This window comes from Cavia porcellus, unplaced genomic scaffold (genome assembly GCF_034190915.1).
Source record: "Cavia porcellus strain 051 isolate PalLab524CR breed Dunkin Hartley unplaced genomic scaffold, mCavPor4.1 scaffold_21, whole genome shotgun sequence".
Classification (NCBI taxonomy): Eukaryota; Metazoa; Chordata; class Mammalia; order Rodentia; family Caviidae; genus Cavia; species Cavia porcellus.
The window spans coordinates 37,151,948-37,178,135 of record NW_026947504.1 but is presented as its reverse complement, the minus strand read 5'-3'; the positions used below and the strand labels follow the sequence as shown (position 1 = coordinate 37,178,135).

At 45.0% G+C, this 26,188-nt stretch overlaps 1 long non-coding RNA gene across 3 annotated transcripts; it reads left to right on the top strand.

Annotated features, from left to right (window-relative positions):
* The first annotated feature begins 14,333 nt into the window (after window positions 1–14,333).
* Window positions 14,334–25,950, top strand: LOC106025176 (uncharacterized). 3 transcript variants are annotated; one of them, XR_010041755.1, is made up of 5 exons: window positions 14,334–14,741; window positions 20,283–20,336; window positions 22,298–22,531; window positions 24,403–24,536; window positions 25,627–25,950. It is a non-coding gene; the product is annotated as an uncharacterized LOC106025176 (long non-coding RNA). The 3 variants fall into 3 exon arrangements; XR_010041753.1 differs by having other exon boundaries at window positions 14,335–14,741; window positions 21,709–22,531; XR_010041754.1 differs by lacking the exon at window positions 24,403–24,536 and having other exon boundaries at window positions 14,339–14,741; window positions 21,709–22,531.
* The last annotated feature ends 238 nt before the right edge of the window (window positions 25,951–26,188 follow it).

Sequence of the window (26,188 nt, the reverse complement as noted above, 5' to 3'; positions counted from 1 at the left end):
AAAGACAAATTAGGAGTATTTTAAATCAGTTTATTTTGCTTAGATTTTTTTTCACATATGCAAAAGCGTAGCAAATGTTTCCAAAACCTAAATCTAAAAGAGCAGTTTCAAAAAAGATAAAACAAAAATCTTAAGTGATAAGAAAGCCTCATGTCACAGTTTCACTGGCAGAATTTTTTTCTTTCTTAGTGCTGATTAATATACAGTGCGATCATCGATAGCCTTACATTTGACAGACTCTGGCTTCCCACAATTCAGCTTAAAATGTTTCAACGTTGCCCGGTCGTGAAAGTGACATAAACGCAGCAGAAACTGCATTCAGATGTAAAGGTCGATCTTTTCCCGGGCTAAGGCTGTCCATACCCCATGACACTGTCCCAGCACGATGACCACACAGTGACCGCAGCTCCTGCCAGCCCACAGTTGCCAGGGAAACAACCCATACCATGTGGCATCATGTACCCAAAAATGTAGATGAGTTATTCCGCACTTCATTCACTAAATAGGCTTTATGTTAGATGACTTTGCCCAGGGACAGGCTAATGTCAGATTCTGAACATACATAAGGGAAATTAAGCCATGAGCATCATATGAACTTGGGTATATTAAATGCATTTTTGACTTACAATATTTCAGCTTACAGTGGCTTTATTGGATGTAACCCCAGTGTAAATCATGTAGCATCTGTATTTGGTAATTTTTTATTTAGTAAAATTGTTCATGGAGGTGACAGGACCTGTTTTCTAAGTTGCATGTAATGCTCTTTGCTACGTTGAACTGACATTCCTAGCTGCTTGCCTGAAGAATGTTATGGCATCATTCTTACTCCTAAAACTAATCAGCACTTTATTCTAAGACTTCCCAGAGTCCTACCGTGAAGGTAAGAGCTGTGTGCTATTTTGCTGACCGATCCTCTGTGTCGGGCACCAAGCTGAATGCTTTCCTTGCATTTTTTCTGGTCACCTAACAACAACCGTGTATGTATACACATAGTTCTATTTCCTGCTTTTCAGAAGAGAGGACCGAGGTCACAGCATATTGAACTAACCCTTTAGGGACTAAGTAGCAGGACTAGGACGTGAATCTATTTAGTGCCAGAGATTCCTGACCACTGGGCCAGGACAGCTCGATGGATGATCTAAGTCGAGTCCTAAAATCACAAATGATTAATCAAGGTCTGAGGGAAGCTGGAAAAGCAAGGTAGGGACAGGGGACAGAGGAGTCTCGGCCTCTGCTTTCTTCCTGCAGCTGGGAACCTGAATGTGCTCCGGTTCCAGCCCCAGCGCGTTAATAGATAACCTGCCCCTGGGGTGGGAGGTGCAGAGCCCAGAGCACGCACTGGACTTTTTCATTTTTTAAGTTTTGACAACTGACCAAGTATTGTTTCTAAGCACCTTCTTCATTGACATGGAAATCATTTTTTTTTAGCTAGAATCCTCTTTGTAATGGTAATTTAGACAAAGATATTTTACCTGTATATGCTTTTGATGATTCCCTGAGTTTGTAAAATATCTACACTAGCCTGATTTTTGTGTCTTAAAACTAAAACGTAACCCCAGGGCACACAAACTGTGTGTCTAGGTACATCTGTGCTTCAAATGATTCCTTTCATAGTGTTTGTTTGTTTGTTTGTCTTTGTGAGACAGGGTCTTGCTATGCAGTTCAGACTGGCCTTGAGCTCACTTTGTAGCCCAGGCTGGTCTTGAACTCACAATTCTCCTTCCTCAGCCTTCAGAGTGCTGGGATTACAGGCATGCACCACTGTGCTGAGCTTCCTTTCATGTTTTTTAAGCGCATTTCTCCTAAAATAATGTTTTTAGCAAATTAATAAATGTAAATTAGCATGACAGATATTTAAAATTAAATTTTTTTGTTTTTTTCTATGTTAATAATAATTCTAGAATTCCAATTGACATTATAGCTTTATGGTGATTAAATAAAGTTATTTCAATTATGGATATTTTCCTAGTGAATATTTATGGGATGTAATATTAAATATTAAATTTTGCTCAGTTAGGGTACTAAAAAGAAGTACATCTCAGTTTTCCGCTGCTGTATGACAAAAGTGGTCACACACACACACACACACACACACACACACACACACACACAGGCTCCAGTACCTAGCACCTAGCATCCTGCTCTTCAGGACAGAGTCAGCATGCCAGAGCCAGGTTCTCTGCTCAGAGTATCACAAAGCTGATGTCAAGATGTTGGCCAAATCTGCTTGGAAGCGTGTTTCTTTTCCATGGCAGAATACACCTCTTGTGGCTTCTGATGTCCTAGTTCCTCACTGCTGGTCAGCAGGTCCTTTCTCTCTGGTCTTGAGCCCAACTCGCCAGTCCTTTCCCCACACCTTCCAGCCAGCAAGCTCGAGTCATTCATCCTGAGCTCGAAGCCTCTGTTTGCCTTTCTGCCTTCAGCTATAGTAAACTCAACTTGATTTTGTTGTCATTGTTTCTGTTGTTCATTTGTTCATTTTAACTTTCAACATGCACAAAGATTGTACCTACTGCTGGGCATAGTGGTGCATACCTGTAATCCCAGCACTTGGAAGGCTGAGGCAGGAGGATCCTCACAACTTCAAAGCTAGCCTGAACTACATAGTGAGATCTTGTCTCAAAAAAAAAAAAGAGATACTGTGTGATGCTTCAATACATGTGTGCATGGTGAAATGTTCCAACAGTGAAGCATGCATTTATCATTTCACCACTTTTTATGGCAAAAACACTAAAATTTCTTTCTTCCAGCTTTTTGAGGTGGTATTACGTTATTGTTACCTGTAGTAACCCTAGTGCTACTGCAACAGCACACAGGACTTCTTACTACTGTGTACTGTGACCTGTGTGACTTAGTACCCACTGATCACCCTCTCCCCAGCCTCTGGGGACCTTCGGGGAAGCACCTTAAACAGCTGACTGTGAAGTCAGCCCCAGGGGAGCCCTTCTGCACTGAGAGCCAGCGGTGCCATCTGACATAACCTTGCCCTGGAGTCCAATCTCCTCACGTTCACCCAATGCTTCCGTTGTCTGAGGGGAAGGGATTTAAAAGGATGGGGGTCACTGAGGGTCATCTTAGAATTCTGCCTGCCACAAAATGACACCTTTGAATTCTTCAAAGTTTAAAAACTCGGAAGTAGATATGATCAAAGTGATCAAAATATGATGAGGATGTGAAATCTTTTTAATGACTATTTGAAACGAATCAGTGCTGTAGTCATTCATAGAAGGTGACACCAAGGAAAACAGCTGTAGGAAAGGCCACAGAGAGTTTTAAAAGACTGCACGAGGCCCCGGGGGATAAGAACCGCAACAGCCAACATTTACCGTTTTAACCCTCCAGGACTGTGTTCCTGCTGTGACATTCTCGCTCTGTCCTTGCCATCCCTAGATTTTACCGTCCATTCTATTCTCAGTTTACAGATGAGGAAACAGTTGAAACTGCTGGCAAGTGACAGAACCAGGCACGGCGCCAAGCCAGCGTGTTCCTTGCCATCACCTGACATAACAAACATTTGCTAAGTCGTGACCCTCCGCTGGGTCCTGGACCAAGTGCGAGAGATACAAAGGCGAGATCCGACCCCTGCCCTCCAGAACTCACCTTAGGGCCCAGGAAGCAAATCCGCGCCCAGAGTACACAAGGGGGCGGGGGAGACACAGGGGGTTTATGTACAGTTTGAGCGTTCCTAATCTGACAATCTGAAATCCAAAGTGTTGTCTGAGATATGAGCTAGTGCTCAAAATTTATATGTGGGGGTACTGCAGATTTTGAATTTTCAGATTAGTGATATTAGTGCCAAAGTGAAGTTCACACAAATATTCCCCCAATCCAGGAAACTTCGAGATCTATCGCCTAAGTGGTCCCAAGCATTTGCAACAAGGGATATTCAACCAGCCTCACAGGACAAGAAGTGGCCAGTTCTGTTTCAGTGTAGGTCGCCAGAGGCTTCTCGGAGGAGGTGACATTGGCGGTACAGTCACAAAGGGTCTTGCATAACATAATGGCCACTCTGAATTCATCCTGTATGTCGGAGACCCACTGCATTGTTGTAAGCAGGAGAATATGGTAATGGTTGTGTCCCCACCACCATGCACACAAGATTTATACACCCAGCCCTTTTTATTTATTTTGAGGCAGGGCTTTGCTAAATTGCCCTGGCTGGCCTGGCATTTGCAATCCTCCTGCCTCAGCCTCTGAAGCAGCTGGGCTTACAGGTGGGAACACCTGAAAAATAACTTTAACAGCTATCTTTGGGAGATAACTTGAGCAGTGTCAATGGAAGACACATTGGGGAAGAACAAAAATAGAACTTCGAGGCCAGTTACAAAAGCATCCACCACACCAGCTCAATGTAGGGGTACAGGTGGTGGCCAGGGCAGACCCCAGACAGCCCGGGAGCTGGCGGAGCTAACTCTGGCAAACTCAGAGAGACAGAGCTTCACTTTTGAAGGAAGCTCCAAAAGACACTCAGATGAATGGCAATGTTATTCATGGTCAGGATCGGTATCTGACAACCAAAAAGCTCCAATAATAATAACAGCAAACGACAGAAGGAACTGGAAGCCGAGCAGCTGTTCAGTGAATCAGCTGCTTTCGTGGCAGGTGTAGTGAGCGCACTGCCAGAGGTTCAGGACCAGCTCACTGAAAAGGGGGAGCCAGGAAGTGGAACGCAAAGTGACTACCTGCCCGGATTTGCGCCAGGAGGACCGTGAGGATCCGGAGAGATTCGTGCAGACAGCCAAACGCTAAGGGGGTTCTTCGCCCTCCTCAGGGAGTCATCACAGCCAAACAACAAATAATCCATTTTTATTTTAACAAAATTGTGATATAACTACGCAAGTGTGTTTATGAAGAGGGCAAAAACTACAAAGAAATAAATAAAACTGGCACAGATAGGTAGATTAGATTAGACTGGGAAGTTAAGAAAAATGTGATGGAAGATTGATCCGAGTTAAGTGAAAAACCACGAACTGGCCCCTGGAGGTCACAGCAGTACAGATTTCAGGCGGTGCCTGTGCCTCTGTGGCTCTGAGAGTCCGTCCTCATGCTGTGACCAGGCATCTCTGTGCGACATCGCATTGTTTGCTTTGTGTCGTTTTAGAAACAGCTGCAGGGAGATGAGACGTGGCTGTGACCCAGCACACAGCCTCTGTGTGTCTCCCTGAGTGTGACCGTCCCCCACAAACCAGCGGGCCCTGGTGGCACCTGCCAGCCCCTCCATCGCGTCCTTGGGTTTGTCTTGTGCCAACACAGACCACAAGTCACACTCCGACATGGGCTGTAAATACCTGGCACTTCTCTTATTTTATTTGGTGTCTTATTATTTTCCTATTGTTTTAACCACCTTGCTTTCTTCGGGGCATTTGTGTAAGGCCTTTGTTTTGCTCATACCTCCCCGCTGACATATCTGATCATGTGTTTCATGCAGTTGCCAGTATTCTTAACTGAAAATAATGTGGTTTACTATAAGTAAAACGGGAAACTTGGCTCTGTGGTTTTCTGCAGAGGGAGAAGTGTTTATTTAATAATTACCTATTTTAAATCTCTCTGAGTTGGAAGCAGTTTCACGTTCAAGGAACAGGAGAAGCTAAAAATTGTAAGTTTAAATCAGTCCTTTAAAAATATTTTTATTCTTTTGTATAGATAAAATTCTTAGGTTTTGACTTAAAAAAAAAAAAAAAAAGAATTCTCACAACCATGCAGGTGGCAGTTACCCAAACCATGACATGAGAGGCAGGCAAATATGAACGAACAAGAAAAGGGGAGGGGAGATTTGGTGGCTAATTAGAAAGAGAATTTAGGAGGACCCCTCAGTGTGATGTAGCTTGTTGTTTGGATAATGGTACCATTAACTAAGGGGATTTAAGATGAAAAAGAAAATTCATTATTAGCCAAATTAATGTTATCAGTGTCACAAGTAGGTGCAGATAATCAGAAGTTGGACACAGGTGTGGAGCTCAGGGTTAAAGGCTGACCCAGGAAGATAGTTTTCTGGAATCTTCTGAAACGTGTTCAGCACTTTTTTATTCAAGTTCTTATTGCCTGACGCTAGGCCCCGGGCACAGACAGGACAATACCACTCCTGCCCTCAGGAAGCTATAAGCCACACACACCTGCGCCAAGGTTGCAAGGTTGGCTGAGCCCGTGTACCGCACACGAGAGCAATTGGAGGAGGTTGTGTCTTGAAACGGATGATTCTGGGGAGGCAGGAACATAATCAGGAGGGCATGGTGGAAGAAACCTGCTAAGAGCAAGTGGAAAGGGGCTAGAGAGCCAAAAATTGGGGCAACTAGAGAGGAAAGCGAACCCAGCAAAGACAGTGTGGATTCTGGGGGTGCAGCCTCCCCATGCACTCAGCCTGGGCAATGGAGAAGACACAGCTGGGGAGAGGCAGGTGCTCACCAACAGCTTCCCCAGGGCATGTCACCCTCGGCTGGCCCACAGTGGCCCTGGGCCTGTCCCTCGGGCTCTGAACTCACTTCATCTGTTAGCTGCCATCAGTATTGCTGGTGAGCTTTCCCGAAGTCCTGCTCCCCAGGCTGGTTGCTCATATGTAAGCATAGATGTAGGCACAGTTAAAGGCCGAGGCCTGTATCGGCAGGAGGCCTGTATCTGCAGGGCAGCCGTCCTGGGCAGCCTGGCTACCCCAGGCAGGACTCCCACCTTGGGAAACCAGACTGCTATGATTACTCTGCAGTCACAAACCCATGAAAGCGGTTGTTAGGTGGTTTCAGTGTCATCTGGGGTCAGAGCCTGAACTGTCCCCTCTTTCAAGGCCAGGGGAGCTCACGGATGACTGCCGTCCACTTCAAGCTGCTTGTCTATCCTTCTGTAACTCTTCTAGTCCCCTAAGCCAGGTTCAAGTTTGTTTCTGCTCCCTAAAAACCATGCACTTTTAAATCCCGCTGCACTGAGACCACTCCCAGGCTTCCAATGATGTTTTGGGTATTCCAAACTCTCCAGCTGCTCATTTACAGGGTTGGCAATCTCTTCATTTACTCCTCCTGCAGGCCACTGTGGGTAGACTCAACTTTGCAAATCTCAAATGACAGCTTTAAATCTCAACACTCCTGGCAAAGATGAGTCAGAGAGAGCAGACCAGGAGGGTAGGATTAAACCGAAATGTCCTTGCTTGAAAATCTGGCCAAAACATCTGTGCCTGTTCTGGGAGAACTGGGGAGGCCCTGAAAGAATGGGTTTGGGATGGGACAATGGTCGGGTGCTATCAGTGTTTGGTGCAATTTAATTTGTGGCTGAGCATAAGCTGCACGGAATAAGACAAAGGTCACAAGGATCCACTTAGGAAGCCAAGGTAATGGAGCTGGATGAGACATGCAAGGCCAGAGCTGCCGTGGTGGCAGTATCAGGAGAGGAAATGCCACATCCCCCAGACACTGAGAGAGAGAACCTGTGAGAGCTGGTGTGTGATGAGCTACAGTGGGTAACTAGGAGGAAGATGTTCACACTTCTTAAAACACTTACACTGTACGCTTGTTCCAGGAATTTCAATTGATCTATACTTTGTTTTAGGTGTATGGATTTTTCTTCAACTTTTATAAGACCATATTAATTACACGAAATAATGCATTTTGTTTGGCATATTGGTACTTGCATATAACAATGTATGGGTTGTGTGTAGTCATTTCTGAAGTGCTGGGGATGGAACTCAGGGCCTCATGCACGGTAGGGTAAACACTTTACCTTTGGCCTACGCCACCAGAGCCCTTCGACATAGGTTTATAAGCACTGTGCGTGCATAGCTTTACTGATTCTGGCACTTTCACCCTGGCTCTCTTTGAGCATTTATACAATCAGCAATTAAAAATTCAATCTGTCAGCTAATCAAGACCCTTAAATCTCTTTAAAAGTTTTTTCCTGGTATAAACAATAAGTTTCACAGCCTTCCTGTACACGAATAACAAACTCCCTGAAAGAGAATTCAGGGAAGAAACATCTTTCACAGCAGCATGCAAAAAAATGAAATGCCTAGGAATCCATCCGACAAAGGATGCAAAAGACTCTACATTTTAAATGACAGTACCCTGAAAAAGGAGACTGAAGAGAGTATATTAGAAAATGGAGATTCTATGCTCTTGAGTAGGAAGAATCTGTATAGTGAAAGTGGCCATAATTTCAAACTGTTATACAGATTTAATGCAATCCCAATCAAAATTCCAATAGCATATCTCACAGAATTAGAGAAAACACTCCTAAAATTCATTTGGAACAAGAAGAGATCTGGAATAGCAAAGGCAATCCTGAACAACAAAGACAAGGCAGGGGGCACCACAATCCCTGACTTGAAATTATACTATAAAGCTACTGTGATAAAAACAGCATGGTACCAGCAAAAAAAAAAAAAAGAAAGAAAGAAAGAAAAAAAGAACAGACCCAAAGATCAGTGGAACAGATTAGAAGATACAGAAACAACTCCAGACACACTAAGTCACTTTATCTTTGACAAAGGTGCCAAACACATTCACTGGAAGAAAGCCTCTTTAATAAGTGGTGCTGGACAATTTGTGATAGCTAGATCTTGGAAACAACCTAAATACTCATTAACTGAAGAACAAATAGAAAAGATGTGGTTTTTTTATACAATGGAGTACTATAGGTAAATGGATGCAACTAGAGACCATACTCATAAGTGAAATAAATCAGACTCATGTGTAAACATTGTACTATCTCCCTAGTGTAAGAAGCGGAAAGAAACTATATATAAATCATACATATAGCTATATATGATAGATATGATAAATTATGATATATATAAATGATACATATGATAGTTAAGATAGTTATATTACTAAGTTCTCTTAGTTCATTGAAAAGAAAAGTTTTGCAAATATTGTTTGGACAATTAAATGCAGATATCTTGTTCTCTGAGTAACTAAAGACTACCGTATGCAATGTATTAATCATTGTTACCATATAATTATCTTTTCTTGAAGTTTTAAGTTTTTTTCTCTTTAAAATAAAAAAGTAGAGTCAGGGATATAGCTCAGCAACACAAGTACCTGCGTGGCAAGCCCAAGGTCTTGAGTTTGATTCCCGGTACCAAACAATAATTAAAATAAAATAAAATAAACAGTAAGTTTCAAAGAATAACGAACAATATTTAGACAAAGCTGAGCAAAGTGGAGGGCAGGAGTTGGGTGGTACTTTGGTCACTTTTCACGCTGCTGTGACAAAATACCAGACACACAAAGTTAAAGGAGGAAAGGTTTATTTAACTCAGTTGTAGTTGGCTGGCCCCAAGGCAGGATGGCATAGAGAGGGGCATCACAGAGGAGAAACACTTCATGGCAGGCAGAAGGCGGCCAAGCAGCAAGCAGCAGGTGGCAACAGCGACCCTCTTTCTATCCCTCATATGCCATCCCGTAGGGGGAGTAACACACCCCGTGGGCTTCCCATCATCCACTCCCAGGCTGCGGCCAGCCAATCAGTGGACGCACCGCCCCCTACCATGCTCCTCGCTAAGGGCAGCCTCTGCCCTCCTCCCCTCTCCCGCCTACCTCTCCCGCCTACCTTCCCCGGCCGCTGGTTGCACTACTCTACCCTCCCGTGTTCCACAGAAATCAGCTTCTTTCTATTCCACCCCTAAGTGGGGGCGCACAACTCTTGTCTCTGAGGCAGCTTATCTCACTCAGCATAGTGATCTCCAGCGCCATCACTGCTGTGCAAAGGCAGGAATTGTTGCTTCCTCTTCTCGGCAGTCCTGGGCACCGAACTTCAGCCTAGGGCCTTTGTGAAATACATTCCCCTTTCGAAAAGTTTTTTAAAAAGTGAGAAAAGGAGGAAAAAACGGCAACAAAACTTTTATAAATAGGGCGTGGAGGAGAGCTTGAAGGGAGGGGAAAAAAAAATCAAGCTATTTCAGGTACAGGTGTAAATTCCTATAGTGAATATGATCCATTATGTGTTTCTAAAGTGTACCAAAACTTCTGATGGAAAAACATGTTTGCCCTTTCTAAATATTTATTTTGAAGGCTGGGGATGGTGGTGCATGCCTGTAATCTCAGCAGGCTAAGACAGGCAGATTGCTGGGTTCAAGGCCAGCCTGGGCTACGTAGTGAGTTCAAGGCCAGCCTGAACTACATAACAAGAATCTGTCTCAAAAAAACAAACTAACAAAAATAATAAAATATAAGTACTTATTCATTTATTTATATTCATTTTGAGACAGGCTCTCATTAGGGTATGATGCTGCCGAGGTGAGGCTTAAACTCAGTTCTAGGATTATAGGAATACACCACCATGCCCAGTCAGGATTTCATTTTTTATGGTCAGGTGAGAATTTTTAAGTACTTTTTACTCTATACCTATGGTCACTCATGGTACTGTGGACACTACAAAAGCTGAATGAATATCTCTTCCATTTCAATAAGGAACTTACAGCCTTCTTGATAGCTAGATCTTACTCTCAGAAATAACCAGAAGCAGCTGGAGACATAGCATTTGAGTGCAGGCACAACCCTGGGTTCAATCTCTAGTCTGGAAAAAAAAAAAAAAACAGAAACAGAAACAAACAGTATTAGAGGGTAAGGTCTGAGTTATTCTTTCTTTTTTTTTGGTTTTGTTTTGTTTTGTTTCCAGTACCAGGGCTCAAACTCAGGACCTGGTACTTTCCAGGCAGGAGCTTAGGTCTCCTGAGCCATATTTCCAGCCCCAAAGGCCTGAGTTATTAAGCATATATATGAAGACCAGCAGAGTTCTGTACACCTCAGTGCTGGTCCTCTGGAAGTCTCAGCAGATGAAGAAAATAAAAATTGAAGAGAAAACAGCCAGGCATGGTGGTGCATACCTGTAATCCCAGCACTCAGGAGGCTGAGGCAGGAGGATAGTTGCAAGTTCGAGACCGGCCTTGGCTACAAAGTGAGTTCAAGGCCAGCCTGGGCTACATAGCGAGCTTAAGGCCAGCCTGAACTACACAGAGAGACCTTGTCTCAAAAAGACAAAAAAGGGGCTGGGGATTTAGCTCCACAGCATAAGCGCCTGCCTTGCAAGTGTGGAGTCGTGAGTTCGATCCCCAGTACAAAAAAAAGACAAAGAACAAAGAAAGGAAACTTTTTAAAAAAGAAAAAAATCATAGCTTGAGAAGAAGAGGCAAACGGGCTCGTAAGTCTAGGAAGAGACTCCAGGAGACTTTTTATCCTTTTTTCTTTCCCTAGCGGCTTATCCTTTGCAAAATTCTTTCATGTATATTAATCTCATTTTAGCCTTGACACCATCCAGCAAGGAGGTACGGTAGGGATCAAGAAAGGGGAAAGGATTTGAGAGAGATTCATGATGTAGGGCTTCAAGACCGATTAATCTTCTGGTAGCGATCTGAGGTTGACTCCTCCCACGCCCTCGTTCAGTTATTAAATCTCTCACAGAACAGATGCCTGCTGGATCTGCTACAGGTCCTGTCTCTGCACGGTCCTAGACTTCCAGGTTCCAGGCTGAGCTGCAGGGAGATGACACTGCCCTTGCCCAAGGGAAGAGGCAGGACGGGGTACGTGGAGCTGGTATTGATCACCTCTCACGGTCCGGCCTCCACCCTGGTGATCTGAGATACACATGGGACTCCTGGGAGAAACTGACAAGTTTCACAGAAAAGTTTGGTTTTCTTAGGACAGAAGTCTGAGACATGAAACAGACAACTATTAGCCTATAGATAAGCGTTAAAACTGAGAATAAGGATACCAAATGTGCATGCCTGTAATTCCAGCTACTTGGGAGGCTGAGGCAGGAGGATTGTGAACTCCAGCCCAGCCTGGGAAACTCAACAACTTAGCAAGACCTTGTCCCAAAACAAAGCAGTTTTCTAAAAGGGTATGAAATGTAATTCAGGGTAAAATTCCTGGGTTCAATCCCCAGCACTGCAATAAAAAGAAAAAATGTTAAATTAAGGGTTGGGTAGGACTGGAACTCTGAGGGGGTAGAGCTGTCGCATGTGTGAAACCCCGGGCTTGATTGCTAGTACCACAAAAAATAGATAAAATTAATTAATCAATTTTTTTCTTTTTTCTTTTTATCGGTACCAGGGATTGAACTCACGACTGTGGGGAAAAGGGAACCCTTTCTGCTGTTGCTGGGAGCATACACTAGTGTACTGTGGAAATCAGCGTGGAGACTTCTCAACGTAGAGTTCCCATTTGGCCCACCTATTCCCCTTCTGGGCATCTTCCCGAAAGTATTAAAAGCATCATACCACAGCGATGTACATGCACTCATGTTTATAGCAGCACAGTTTGTAACAGCCAAATCTTGGAAACAGCCCAAATGCCCATCAACTGGTAAATGGATAAGGAAGTGTGTGTGTGTGTTTACACAATGGAATACTACTCTGTCATACAGAAGGATAAGCTTGAGACCTTTCTAGATAAGTGCATGCACCTTGGGACCACACTCTTAAGTGAAATAAATCAGACACACATGGTTAAATAAATACCATAGGGGCTGGGGATTTAGCTCAGCGGCATAAGCACCTGCCTTGCAAGCGCAGGGTCATGAGTTTGATCCCTGGTACCGATAAAAAATAAATAAATAAATACCACATTGTTTCTCTGGTGTGAGAAGGTGAAAGTGTAGATAAGAATAAAAATGTGTAAGAAGTACTGTAAAAAGGAAGAAAATGTTCAGATGGGGAGAGGAGCAAGGGAGTGGGGAGGGGGAAAGGAAAAAAGGGAAGCAAAGCTTTTGTAAACAGGTAAGGGAGGAGGGAAGGGGGAACGAATTGAGTTGAATCGAGTTATATCGCGTACAGGGTCAAATTCTAAGACGAATGTGATCGCTATGTATTATCTAAAATGTACCCATAAAATCCGATTAAAAAAAAATAAAGACGTAGCTCAGTTTGAAGGCTCCTCCTTCAATCCCAGTACCAAAAAAGAATTAACGTAAACGTGTGTTTTCATACATTCTGACCATTGGAAAGTGAAGAGGGGAAACTTACAGAAGTTTGAGAGAAAAACTCTAGTTGTGATTAGGAAATCCCCGATTGTCAAAATGAAAGACCAGGGGAAAGCCAGGATACTTTTAGAAAAATATTCAAAGCAAGATTGCAGGAGGCTCTGTCTTAATGGCGTGCCAAGGTGAAACAGGCCCAAGAGGTAATTTCCCGGCCTGCTTCTATTTATTTATTTTTCACTTCCAGCTCTGAGGTGTAAAGTTGACTCCCTTAGATGAGTCATTCTTGGAGGGTGATGCTCCTGTACCTCCATGCATCAGAGTGAAATGGAGTAAGAGAAAGCTTCCTGGCACTAGACACTGAGTTACCCTTACTGTTAGCAAGGCGAGGTGAGGCAGCTTCTTGAATTTCTATTTATCTAGGTGGTTTTTGGAGCAGGGTCTTAGGTAGCTCAGCCGGGCCTCCAGCTCACCATCCTCTTGCCTCAGCCTCCCAAGTACTGTGATTACAGACATGTACCCCTGTACCCAACTCTTGAAGCTCTGACTCTCGAAATTCAAACGGTAGAGCCAGTAAGGGCCAAGGCTTAGTTTATTTTTGGTGTTGCAGGGGCAAAGCCAAAAGGAACCAGATGCTTTGTTCCTTCAGTCATTCATCAAACATTTACTGAAGCTTTACTAGGTGCCAGACATTGTGTTGATTGCTAAGGATGCATGCATGAAATAACAGTCCTTTGCTCCTAACGATCTTCCAGACTAGTGGAGATCACATTATTGGCTTTCTCCTGACACCTCTGAAAGCACATGCAGAATGCTGGGGGGTTAGGGCTAGAGCCAGGATGTCACACAGGCTGAGGCACTGAAGGTGCGCACATGAGTGCGGTTGCATGGGGGAGGGGGGTTGAACCTAGGGCACTGCAGACGCTAGACAAGCGCTCTACCACTGAGTTACATCCCTAGCTCCTCTCACCCCTTTAATTTTTTATCTTGAGGTAGAACCTCACTAAATTCCCCAAGCTGCCCTCCAGCTTGAGCTCCTGCCTCAGCCTCCCAAACACCTGGCGGGTGGAGGGGCTGCAGCCTGAGTCTTGGAGGGTGAGTAGGCAGCGGCTCAGTGAATTTGGAGTTGAAATCTCCAGGAGAACTCACAAGGGGGCTCGGAAAGTGGGAGCCCGGGGACGCAGGGAACTGGGGCTGCAGAGCGGCTGGCGTGTCACCGGGGTGTGATGAGATCGCCCCGGAAAGCCTGCTGTCCACCCCGAGCTGCTCCGCCAGCCCGCACGGACGGAGGGAGCGCGTGGTCCGGCCGGCGGCTCCCGGCCCGCGGTCGGGCGGCGGGAGGAGCCAGCCCGGCCTCCGCCTGCGCATCCGGACGGGACGCGGAGCCCGGGCCCCAGACGGCGGGCGCGTCCGCGGCAGCCCACGCGCGTCGCCGCCGCTGCGGAAGCGCCCCGGGCCCGCGCCGCCCTCGCGTGGCCGTGGCCGTGGCCGTGGCCGTGGCCGTCGGTGCGCTGCGCTCGCGCGCTGCCCGGGACGCAAGCCGCCGGAGCCCCGCTCGGCCACACCCTCGCCGCGCCGCCCTCCGGGCACCGCCAGCCCCGGCCGGCAGCCCTGCCCCGCCAGGCCCCAGCGCCACCCGGCCCCCGGGCTGCAGAGCCCCGCCCCCTCACCGTGCCCCACTCCGGACTGGCTGGCTCTGTCCCCCTCGCCGCGGCGTCTGTCTTCTCCTCTAACCAGCTCTCCGTGTCCTTAGATGAAGACAGAGCTGACACCGAAGTCACTCGCGGAGTGACTTCCTGCGCTCCGCTCCGCAGGCAGCAGAAGGGAGACAGCAGGACCGAGGGCAGGTAGGTGGCCTCGCTCACCCTCCTCTCCGTGCCTGTGTGCTTGCGCTTCTCCCCAACACAGGGCTGAGGGCTGGGGACTTAGCTCAGTGGCATAAGCACCTGCCTGGTGAGTGTAAGGTTGGGAGTTCAATCCCAGGAACCCAAACAAAACACAAAGTTGAGAACCAAAATAAAGCAGTTGGTGTCACCAGCTGGTTGGAGCTTGCTGGTAGAGGGCCTGTCTAGAGCATGCAAGGTGTTGTGGGTGTCACAAGAAAAATAAAAAAGGTATTTTGGAAAAACTGACTTTACAGTACTACATCTTTGCCAGTTGACTTCATAAACCTATATATTATTCGACAAGAAACAAAGCACAGATTTTTATATGAATACGATGGTTTGGGTGGTTCCTCCCCTTTCTCACCTCCAGCCCTGTATCTGGTAATTCTCCTCTCTGGTTTTAATCAGAATTTCCCTACAGTTTCGCTTTTGTCTTAGTGCACTCTGCAAAAGGGAAATTTTATTTTTACTGTTCATCCCAAAAGATAACTCTCACTGTAATGAAATTGCTGTTTAAGTCTAACCCACAGCTACCCTAAGCTTTTCTTTCTACCCCAGCTCCAACTCCTTTGTTTAGTTTTGTTTTTGCTTTTTAAACAAGGCCTTGCTATGTAGTTCTGTCTGGCCTTGAATTCTCTGTGTAGCCCAGGCTGCCCTCAAATTTGCAGTGATCCTCCTGCCTCAGCCTTCCAAATGTTAGGATTACAGCCAAATGTCACCACGCCAAGGTTAGCTCTAATTTTGATGTGATCGGACTAACTGGTTGTCATACTTGTTTTTAAATTACCACCCTGGACATCTCTGCATTATTATTATTACTATTATTTTTATCTAGCTTTCTCATAGGTCTTCCATGTTTTGAAAAGAAATGAACACCACTAGCCCTGAAAAGATGCTTATTAATGCTAAGCATGAGAAACAGGTTTTAGATATAAGAGATTATCTTGGTTTGTTGGATGGAGCGCAGGAAGACAAAGGATAGGACACCAATTTAGTCCAGATGTTTAGGGTGGAGCTTTTATCCCACGCTGAGGTGGGGCCAGTCCCTAACTGTCCTTCCTTCCAGCTAGCCTGCTCCTTTCCAGCCCCTTCTGATGGTTGCAAATTATCTTCTAAATAAAACTCACATATCTTAAAGGAAATAGAAAGTATTCCTAATCTGATTCACCCATCTCCCAATTTGTATCTGGAGATTTTCCTGGAGACTTAGATTCTCCTTCATCGTGCTGATTCTCCATTCTCAAAGCCCCAGTGGATCCCCTCCGCTATTTACATTTTCCCTACCTCAGCTTTTCTGAGTTCTGACAGTCTGCTTTATCTTTATCTGGGTCTCTGCTTTGCATATGGGAGGTTCCCTCCCCCCCAAAAAAATACCTCCCAGGATCAGTTGCCAGTGAAGAATTGTTACAGCTCCAAATTGTTCTCCTAGTTTCATTTTGTCTTTTTGAGACAGGGTCTCACTATGCAGTTCAGGCTGGCCTTTAGCTCACTTTGTAGGCCATGCTGGTCCTGAACCTGCAATGATCCTCCTGCCTCAACCTGCCAAGTGCTGGCATTACAGGTGGGTGCCACCACACCTAAAGTACTCTTGTGGTTTCTTTTGCAGTTGATTTCCAGTTTCATTGTGCTATAATATTCATGGAGTAGTTTTTTTTCTTTTTCTTTTGTTTTTTATACCGGGAGTTGAACACATGAGATAAATTCAATTCCTTTTCGTTTACTTAAGCATGTTCTACGTGGTCTTTTTGGAGAACATCCTGTGTGCAGCTGAGAAGAATGTGTGTTCTCATATTGTGGGGTGAAACACTCTAGATGTCAACTGAATTCATGTGTTCAGAAGTTTGTTTCAGTTCTGGTGTTTCATTGCTGATTTTTGGTCTAGTTGGTTTGTGAAAGTGGGGTGTTGAGATCTCCCACTACCCAAACTGATGTATTATTTCTTTATATATTTTTGGTGTGCACTTTAGTGTAGGAGTTCCTGCTGCACCAAACACTTCGCCTGGGTGTTCATTTCTGTTGACTCCTCTCCTTTATCCCTTCAGGTCTTACAGAAAGGAAAGAGTTCTGAGGCTCTGCTGCCTGCATTACAAGCCCAGCTCTGCCACTTAGAAGTTATTCTTTTAGTGGACAGATTACCTGGACTCTGCTGTAGTCTCCGTGTCTGTAAAATGGGTCTGACCACAGTAAATGCTTCATGGGGTTGGGGGGACCTCAGAGGGAGCCACAGCCCATGGCAAGCACCCGGGAGTTTCTGGCACATAGTAAAGGTTCTGGAGCTGTTAACTGTTAATATTGTTATTTAAAGATGCTTTAAAAATGCTAAGGGTGTGTGTGTGTTTACAGTAAATTTTTCGACACAAGATTTTTTGTAAATTACAGTAACTTTCTTTTTGCCCACTGAAATCACAGAATTATCATAAACTATCTAATTACTCTCTTTTAGCACACTTTTTCTATGAAACCTGACAAGGGACATATTTTCTTTTTAGACAGTAATTTATTTTTTTATATTGACAAGAGAATATCAAAGTTTAGTTACTAACATAGAAATGAAAATTTTCATATATATAATATTAACGATCTAAACCATGTGTGATGGCGCACACCTGGATTCTGGACTCCGGAGGTTGACGCAGGAGGATCACCATGAGTTCAATTTGAGGCTAACCTGGACTGCATAAAGGAATGCAAGGTCAGCCTGTGCTGTGTAGTAAGACCCTGTCTTAAAAAACAAAACATCTAGCTGACTGGAATCTTAAGTTTAAAACGTATATCAATTTGTAATTTTATTTTATTTTGATTTTTGGACAGAGTCTCACTGTGTAGCTTAGGCTGGCTCTGAACTCCCTGTGTAGGTCAGGCCGACCTCAAACTCATGTTGATCCTCCTGCCTCAGCCTTTCCAGGGCCGGGATGACAGGCGGATACCACCAGCCAAAAATTTATATTTAAACTCCACTTGCTTAAATTATGATAGCATTTATGCAACCCTGAAAAATACCAAAATATATATATATAATTGTTTACTTTGCAGAAGTAAATTTGGAACATCCAAATATGATGTAAGGGAAATGTTTAATTCCCAACCTACTAGACGTCTGATAAGCCAAGCTTGTGTTCTCTAAAAATCAAAAATGAATTCTAGAATCAGTGGAGGTTAAGGGTAGGAAGATACGTGTTGAGCGGATCGAAAGCTGCTATCAGAGGAACAGAGGGGTCCTGAGTAGATAACAGAGGGCCCGTTTTATAGGGAAGTATCACCGAGCAATACCCACATGGATGCCACATGGGCTGTAGCTGTGGTTAATCAGTAAGAAGAGTTGCTTAGGTAAAAACGATCCAGTGAGGGAACCAAGTCACAGAACAAGGATCATGCAGAGAACAAGCTTTTTTCAGGAAGTCTTGGTCTCCCACGGAGGTGACTGAACATTCAGCCTGGAGTTTGCCCTGCGAGGAAGTGCACAGGCCTGCTCATTTCATCTTTGTCTTGGGCCCTGGACCCCAACAGATGTCTCTCCAGCCACAGTTGAGATGTGTTTCAAAGGCCTAGGCCGATCTGATGGCCCATCATATTCCTGGCTAGTTTAACCATCTATAATACACAGATATACGGTCTGTACTTTATAGTTCAGTAAAGCTGTTTTTAAAAGCCTGTATGCAGGCTAAGTGTGGTAGCGTACATCTATAATCCCAATGTTAAAAAGGCTGAGGCAGGAGGATTGGTGCAGGTTCAAGGCTCTGTAGTGAGTTCAAGGCCGGCCTGAACTACACACTAAGGCACTATCTCAAAAAAAGAAAACAGAATCTTACAGAACAGTGGTAACCAGGGCAGAAGCCCAGACACCTGGCAGCCTTGGAGGAGACAGACACCTCCCGCTGCGGGCCAGATCTCAAGACAAAAGGCAAGGCAAATAAATATGGCCACATCCTGAGTATAAACATCAGGGATTGATATTCTAAATCGGTGTGGATCACCTTGAGGAAGCCAGGAGCCCCAGCCCAACCCTTGCAGGAAGAGTCACTGCTCTTTAAGCATGGCCTCTTGCTTGGGGACTCACTTCCTCATTCATCCCTGATATAGTCAGTTTACCTGAACTTACTGATTGACCATAATTCTGTCCCACCTCATGTCCGTCTGTCTGCCTTTTGAGTTCCCAGTTTTTCCCACCTTGGACACATCTCATCTTGTAGTTTTACTCAATAAAAGTCCCTAGAAAAGACGAGGCTTTGGCAACCCACTTGGGACCCCTTCTGTTTCTCTCCTAGACAGAAGCTTTCTTTCTATCAATAAATATATTCTGCTCTTTAAAAAAAGAACAGTGGTGGCAGAGCTATGGCATGCATGCTGTTTGGATCTCTGAGAGTTCTAAAAGGTTCACCATCATTGCTATCTAAGCTGTTCTGGGTAAATGACCAGAGAAGCTCTATATAAAAAAAACCTGCACACATAAAATTATTAACAAGAATCTTACAAGAAGAGAATGAGATGGGGAAGTGGACCCTAAGAATACATTTGACTTTTTAAATTCTATATCTGATGTTTTATAAAGAGCATAGATATGCTTTACTTTTGGCCTGCTTTGCCCACTTATGGAACCCCAGCACATGGGTTACGGAAAACAGAGGTTCAACAGAACTCATCAGATAAGTAAATAACTAATGTTTTTTGAAATATACTTTGTTTTGTTTTTATAAAGTATATTTTAAATGTAAAAAACAATGAAGTACATAATACCTTGATTGGTCTGTGTGTGACCAAGTCAAACCTAATTTTTAAAATCCATTTCGAAGACAGACTTATTGAAGTGTTACTGTTTAAGATCTATTCTAGAATATTCTGAATGGGTTCTGGCTTTAAAAATCCAAGCTCTGAATTTGATTTTAGACTTCAAAATTTGGCCATGCTAGGGATTTCCCTAGCTTATCTTTTAATCAGTCTGTCATAAAGTATGCATGGTAATTTATCTTCTTTATATAAGAAGATGAGATGTAACTCAGGCACTATGTTAAATGGTTTAAACAGGTTTTTTTACTTATATGTGCTATCAATTACTTAACTGAAGGTTTTTGTTTTGTTTTGTTTTGTTGTTTTGGCCCTAGGGATCGAATTCATGACCTCATGCTTGCCAGGCAGGCGCTGTACTGCTGAGCTAAATCCCCTGCCCCTACCTGAAGGTTTTCTGAGATAGTAGTGGAAATAGCACATTGATAAATGCAATCAAGGTTAAAAATTTGTGTTTGACCCTCCCCTATGGATTTCTTGTGTGCATATTAAGGTAAATAGTTAATGCATGTCTGAAACGCTAGCATGGCGTAAATGTAGATTGGTGGTTAAATGCGGTTACTAGTCATGTGATCCTTGTTTATAATACTGACATGTTTTCTTGCTGTGTGCTGAAATGGAAGTTATTTGTTATTGTTTAATGCAATGATAAATATAAAAAAAACCTTCCCTCGATTTTGGTCTTTCTCTTCTAAAACAGGGGTTCTTTACCTCTTGCAGGCTCTAAAGCCCTTTGAGATCTGACGAAGACCACAAACCTCTGCTCCATGAAAGGTACAGAACCTGTGAGGATGGTGCCTACCCTCAAGCTAACAATTCTGATTCTTAACCTCGAAGATCCAGAGACAGCTCCATATCCAAATTTGCACATTTGCATTAGTAGCATGTAATGTGACCAACCCTCTTCGCCTTCATATGGATGGTGACTCCATGTAACCTGAGATTTTGGAGATATCCAATCCTTTATTAGAATATCATATCTGGGGCTGGGGTGTGGCTCAGTGGTAGGGTTCTTTCTTTGTATGCACAAGGCCCCAGGTTTGATCCCTAGGACCACACACATGAGAAAAATAGAATATCATAGTCAGTTTGCTTCTCAAGGCATGAGATACTCAGATGGCTATCGGGTGACAGGCCAGTGATCTTCAGATTCACTTTAACCAGCGGTTTGGGACAGAGTCAAAACAAATCTGTGGCACACGCCCATAATCCCAGCTCTCGGGATGCTGAGGCAGGAGAATTGCTGCAAATTCAAGGCCAGCCTGGGCTACATAATGAGTTCAAGGCCAGCCTGAATTGCATAGCAAAACCTTGTCTCAAAAAGAAAAACAAAATCTCGAGGGGGCATTTTTCCCCAATCAGATTTTATTGGTACATTTTAGATATACATAGTGATCGCATTCATCACAGAGAATTTATACCGGTGTGTGATATAACGTGTTGCTTTTTTTCCCCCATCCTCCAACTTTCCCTTCAACCCCTCATTTACAAAAACTTTATATTCAGGGGCTGGGGATTTAGCTCAGCGGCATAAGCACCTGCCTTGCAAGTAGGCGGTCGTGAGTTCAATCCCCGGTACCGATAAAAATGAAAAAGACAAAAAAAAAAAAAACTTTATATTCATATTTTTCTTCTTTTCTCTTTTTACTTTCTCCCTCTTTCCTTCCCCCCCCCACCACTCCCTTGTTCTCCTCCCCAACTGAACATTTTCTTCCTATTTTAATTCTTTTGGAAAGATACCCAGAAGGGGAATAACTGGGTCAAGTGGTGGAGGGGGAGTTTTGAGACAGGGTCTCACTATGTAGTTCAGACTGGCCTTGAACTCATTATATAATCTAGGCTGGCCTCAAATGCAAAGCGATCTTCCTGTCTCAGCCTCCCAAGTATTGGGATTATAGGCATATGTCACCATGCCTGGCCCTAAATGTTTTTTTAAAATGCATTCAGCAGCTTTCTAAATTATTGAGATAAAGTCGTTGCATAATTATTTTCAGGTGATGTAACTAACAGATTGACTTTTTTTTTTTTGGTGCCGCGGATCGAACTCATATTCTCGTGTTTGCCAAGCAGGCACTTACGCCACTGAGTTAAACCCCCAGACCCTCAGATTGACTTTTCTTTTCTTTTTTTTTTTTACCGGTACCAGGGATCGAACTCATGACTGCCTGCCTTGTCTGCTGAGCTAAATCCCCAGCCCCTACAGATTGACTTTTCAATGTTCCTCTTTGGTCTTAGGGTCCTAAGAAGTAGTAACTATGGTTTTTAAAGAGGGTGGGACCCTCAATTCATGAAGGGTTCTTTCTCATGCATTGTGCTTCTGTGAGAACAAGGAAAGATGTTATGGTTTCTAATGTGGTTTGGGGCACGCTCCTGAGAGTGGGAAGATCAGTTGGGGGTCAGACTGCGAGGCTGCCTGAAAGACAGCAATATAGGGAAAAAGTCAGCATGAAATAGGAGAAAAGGAGACTGGAGGAAGTACCAAGTTTAGGGTGGGTATGGGAGCTACAGTTGTGAACACTTGAGGAGCAGGATATTCACTGATGAAGAAGCACCCAGGGGGGACACCAGAGATGGAGTGGGACCACGTCGAGCTGAGCACACCGCACACACGGGGAAAGGAAGGGGCTGGGGTGATTCCGGCCTCATCTTCAGGGCAAAGAATTAGCTGGTTCCCTTTCCTCCATCGGTGGGCTATGGGGGAAGAATCATTGCATTCATGTGCAATTCTGTGTTAGGCAGCTCTGTGCTACTGTAATAAATACCTGAGGAAATCTGTTTACGAAGAGAAAGGGTATTGCCTCATGGTGTCACCAGTTCCAGTCCGTGGTCAGCGGCACGTTATGGGAGGGCCATGGAATGGAGTGGAACAGGTCGCTCACCTCTTAGCCAGGAAGCAAGACGGACACAGCGGGGCTCCATCCAGGGCTCCCCTCACCGTGACCTGAAGACTTCCCTCCAGGACCCACCTGGTAAGGGCTTCACCACTTCCCACATTGCTACCCCAAGGAGCAAGCCTGACCGTGCGGCCCTCTGGGGAGCACGGAAGGCCTGGACTGTAACAAGGTCTGTAACTGACTTGGGCGGGGCTCAGGAGCAGAACTGTGAGGGGCAGAGTGAGTGAGGCAGGCCTTGCCTAGCCAGCCCTCCCAGCACCCCCAGCACCCCAGCAATGCTCAGTCCCCGGGCCCCGCCCACTCCCACCTGACCCTAACAGGATAAGGACAAGTGTGTGACAGGAGAAACTGCAGAAGACGACCATGGCATCTGTCATACACAAGTCCTGATTGAGCTTAGTTGTTGCATATTTTCCGTGTTAATGAAAATAGAGTAGGTGGTGGATTACAAAATGAAATCAGTCTGAAATAATCGTTGGAGATGCTCAGCTGTGAGTGAAAAGGCTGAACAGATCAGTGCATCGGTAGGGACCCTCCCCAGTGGAGAGTCCTGGAGGCCAAGGGGAGGAGAGGAGGGCGGTGCTGAAGAGGAGATGGGTGAGTGCAAAGGTCTGTACTTACAACTGCAGGGCAGGAAGGCTGCACTGGGAGGGGCCGGCTTGCCCAGTTCCAAGTGTTAATCTGACTCTGTTCTCTTTGATAATTCTGAGGATCGGACTAGACTAGCACCTCCCTGCTAGGCAAGTGCTCCACCGCTGAGCAGCCGAAACTTCTAGAAAAAGGAGTGGGAAGGACACCATGTGTAAGCCTCTGGGATGGGCAAAATACATTAGGAGGAAAAATCTATTAGGGCATCAGAGGCGTCGCTGTAATAGAAGAATGTCTGTGTGGAGGAGAAGTCATGCTGAAGAAGGAAGGGATGGACAGACGGAGAAAAGAAGGGAGGGGAATGGGGCCTCCAGTCAGGCTCACGGAGTCTGTTCTCTTACATGACCCCAGGTGTCAAGAAAGTTAGCCGGGAAAAGCATCCTTGTCGTCACCCCCTGGATATGTTGTATTTCACTCTGAAAGTCCATCCACAAGGATGTGACACCTCTTTCCTAAAGAGCTTCTCCCCTTGATAGCTGCCTAGAGAAAGATCAGCTGGAGACCACATCTTGGTGCTCCATGCAGTGTTTGGCGGGGTTTTCTCTGATGTTCCGTGTCTGAACTGCTGGATGTGTCACATAAATGCATATGTGGGGTTCCTGACAAGAGCCAGCATTTCCCGCTTCTAATCACCCAGCACCGTGCCCCACAGCTATCAAGGACGGGGCTGACCGCTTAGGGAGGAGGTCCAGGTATCAGGCCGTGAGTTCGGAGATTGGTGGCAGGCCGTTACTAAGGACCAGCCTTTGGTGAGCCACTGATAGGAGGCCTGAAGGGAGGAGAGGTGTGGCCATGCTCTGCACCTGCTATCAGGAGCACAGAGATGGCACCCATAGACCAAACTGCTAAAGAAAAATAGTCTCACAACTTCCACCCTTCCCTTTCCTCTGACCTGGTTACCCTTCTTCAGGTTCCTGGTGGAATCATTTTTCTTTTATTTTTTTTTGTCTTCTTGAGACAGGGTTTCACTATGTAGTTCAGGCTGGCCTTGAACTCACAGGGATCCCCCTGCCTCAGCCTCCCGAGCGCTGGGATTACCGGCCTGCCCCACCATACCTGGCTCTTGCCACTTTCTGAGGCAGATTTGAAAGTCTTCTCTCGTGACCATCTTTGATTGCTCTGTTGTGGTTGCCTCAATGCCCCGAATCCATTCAAAAGATTTGTCTTTCATAGTCACTTGGACTTGGGGGGAAGAGTTAGAAGTTGCACAGTGCCAGATCTAGAGAGTGAAGAGGCACCGTAATGCTTTTATGTGGCATAAATCACTAAAAATATTTTGTTTTGTTTTTGTTTTTTAGAACAAGATCTTTTAGCACAGGCTGGCCTCCAATTTACCGGGATCCTCCTGCCTCGGTCTCCTGAGTGCTGGGATTACAGGCAGGCCCCACCACACCTGGATCCATAAGCTTTTTGAATCGATGCAGGACATAGGGTACGCCACAAAGAGACACTAATGAGATAGAGCTCCCCAAACTTTCCTAAAGTTGCAAGAACAGTGGAATAAATGTGCTCAAAGTCAAGGGGCAGATTTTGAGGGAGATTAGTGGCAGTATGTTTTGTTTTGCTTTGCTTTTTACATGTTGACTTTGTATTTGAATCTCATTATGTTTTTTATCACACCTCATACACTAGATTAAAATAAGAAAGACGCTGAGTGTGGGTGTGCTCCTGTAATCCCAGCACTCTAGTCCCGCAGAGCCTGAGGCAGGAAGATTCCAAATTGGAGCCCAGTTTAGGCAATTTAGCAAGACCTTGGCTCAAAATTTGAAAAGGCCCGGGGGTGGGAGTGTAGCTCAGTGCTCCCTGGGTTTAGTTTCCAGCACTGCACACGCAAAATGGAGCAAAACTCAAAAGAGCAGGTCAGCATTCAAAGATGGATCACGTTTCAGTTTGAAGTTGTACACATGGATCTGTGAGCCCTGGAGGCCAGGACCCCAGCTTTGGGAAAATGACGGTGGCAAGGCAGACCACACGAAGGAGGAGGAAGCTAAGACGGCCAGGCAGTAACCTACTGAAATAATCCAGGCAAGAGGCCATGGTGTAGAACCTAAGAGAGGAAGTGGATGTAATGGGTGGGAAATGGCCCAACTGTTCTTAGATGGACCTGAATTAACCCAATGATGGAATACTATTCAGTCATACGAAGAGTGAATACTAGCTAGGTGGGGGAGTGCACTCCTATAATCCCAGCACTCCGGAGGCTGAGGCAGGAGGATCGTTGCAAGTTCGAGAGCAGCCTGGGCTACAGAGGGAGCCCAAGACCAGCCTGAACTGCATAGTGAGACCCCGTCTCAAAAAGACAAAAAAAAAAAAAAAAAAAAAATACAGTGGCGGTGCCCAGTGGGACAAGAATGGGGGTTTGATGCTTAAAGGGTACAGAGTTTCAAGGGGTGCGGGGTGCTTTTGATAAAAAAGTCCTGAAGATGGATGTGATTGAATAACAATGTGAATGGATGGAATGGAATTGAACCGTGCGCTCAGTAATATTAAAGCAGCTTTATGCTGTGTATATTTTATCACAGGAAAAACCCCCACTGTTGTGAACTTGAAACAAACACAAATGTGAGAAATGAATTTGAGAAAAAATTTAAATGTACATCTAAAAGAAGAGCAGAGGTGATCACCAAGCTGTCTCGAGTAACTGATGGGGCGGCTGACTGATGGGGACACTAGCCAAGACAAAGACCATTACTGAAGAAGAGAAGCCAGCCTGGGAAGAGCAGACTGTGATTCAGTCTGAGAAAGGGGAAGACTGAGTGGCTTGAAGAGTATTCCGTGGCAGATTCCTTAAATAACATTTTTTCCGGAGTCCTATACAATAAATGTACACTATTCAAAGTATGTGATTCAGAGTTCTCTCCGAAGGTCTCTGTCTCATTCCTGCCTTCCCGCCCCACCCAGGTCATGGCCCGTCTGCTGTTACAGGCTACTTTGCATTTTCTTGTATTGTATATAAATAGAAGCTCACAGTGTGTTGGGGGTTTTAATCTGACTTACTGTACTCAGCATGATGGCCAGAGCATCCATGTTGTTCTGAATGGCTGTGGTTCACTCCCTTTTGTTATAGACTGACAACTCTCCAGC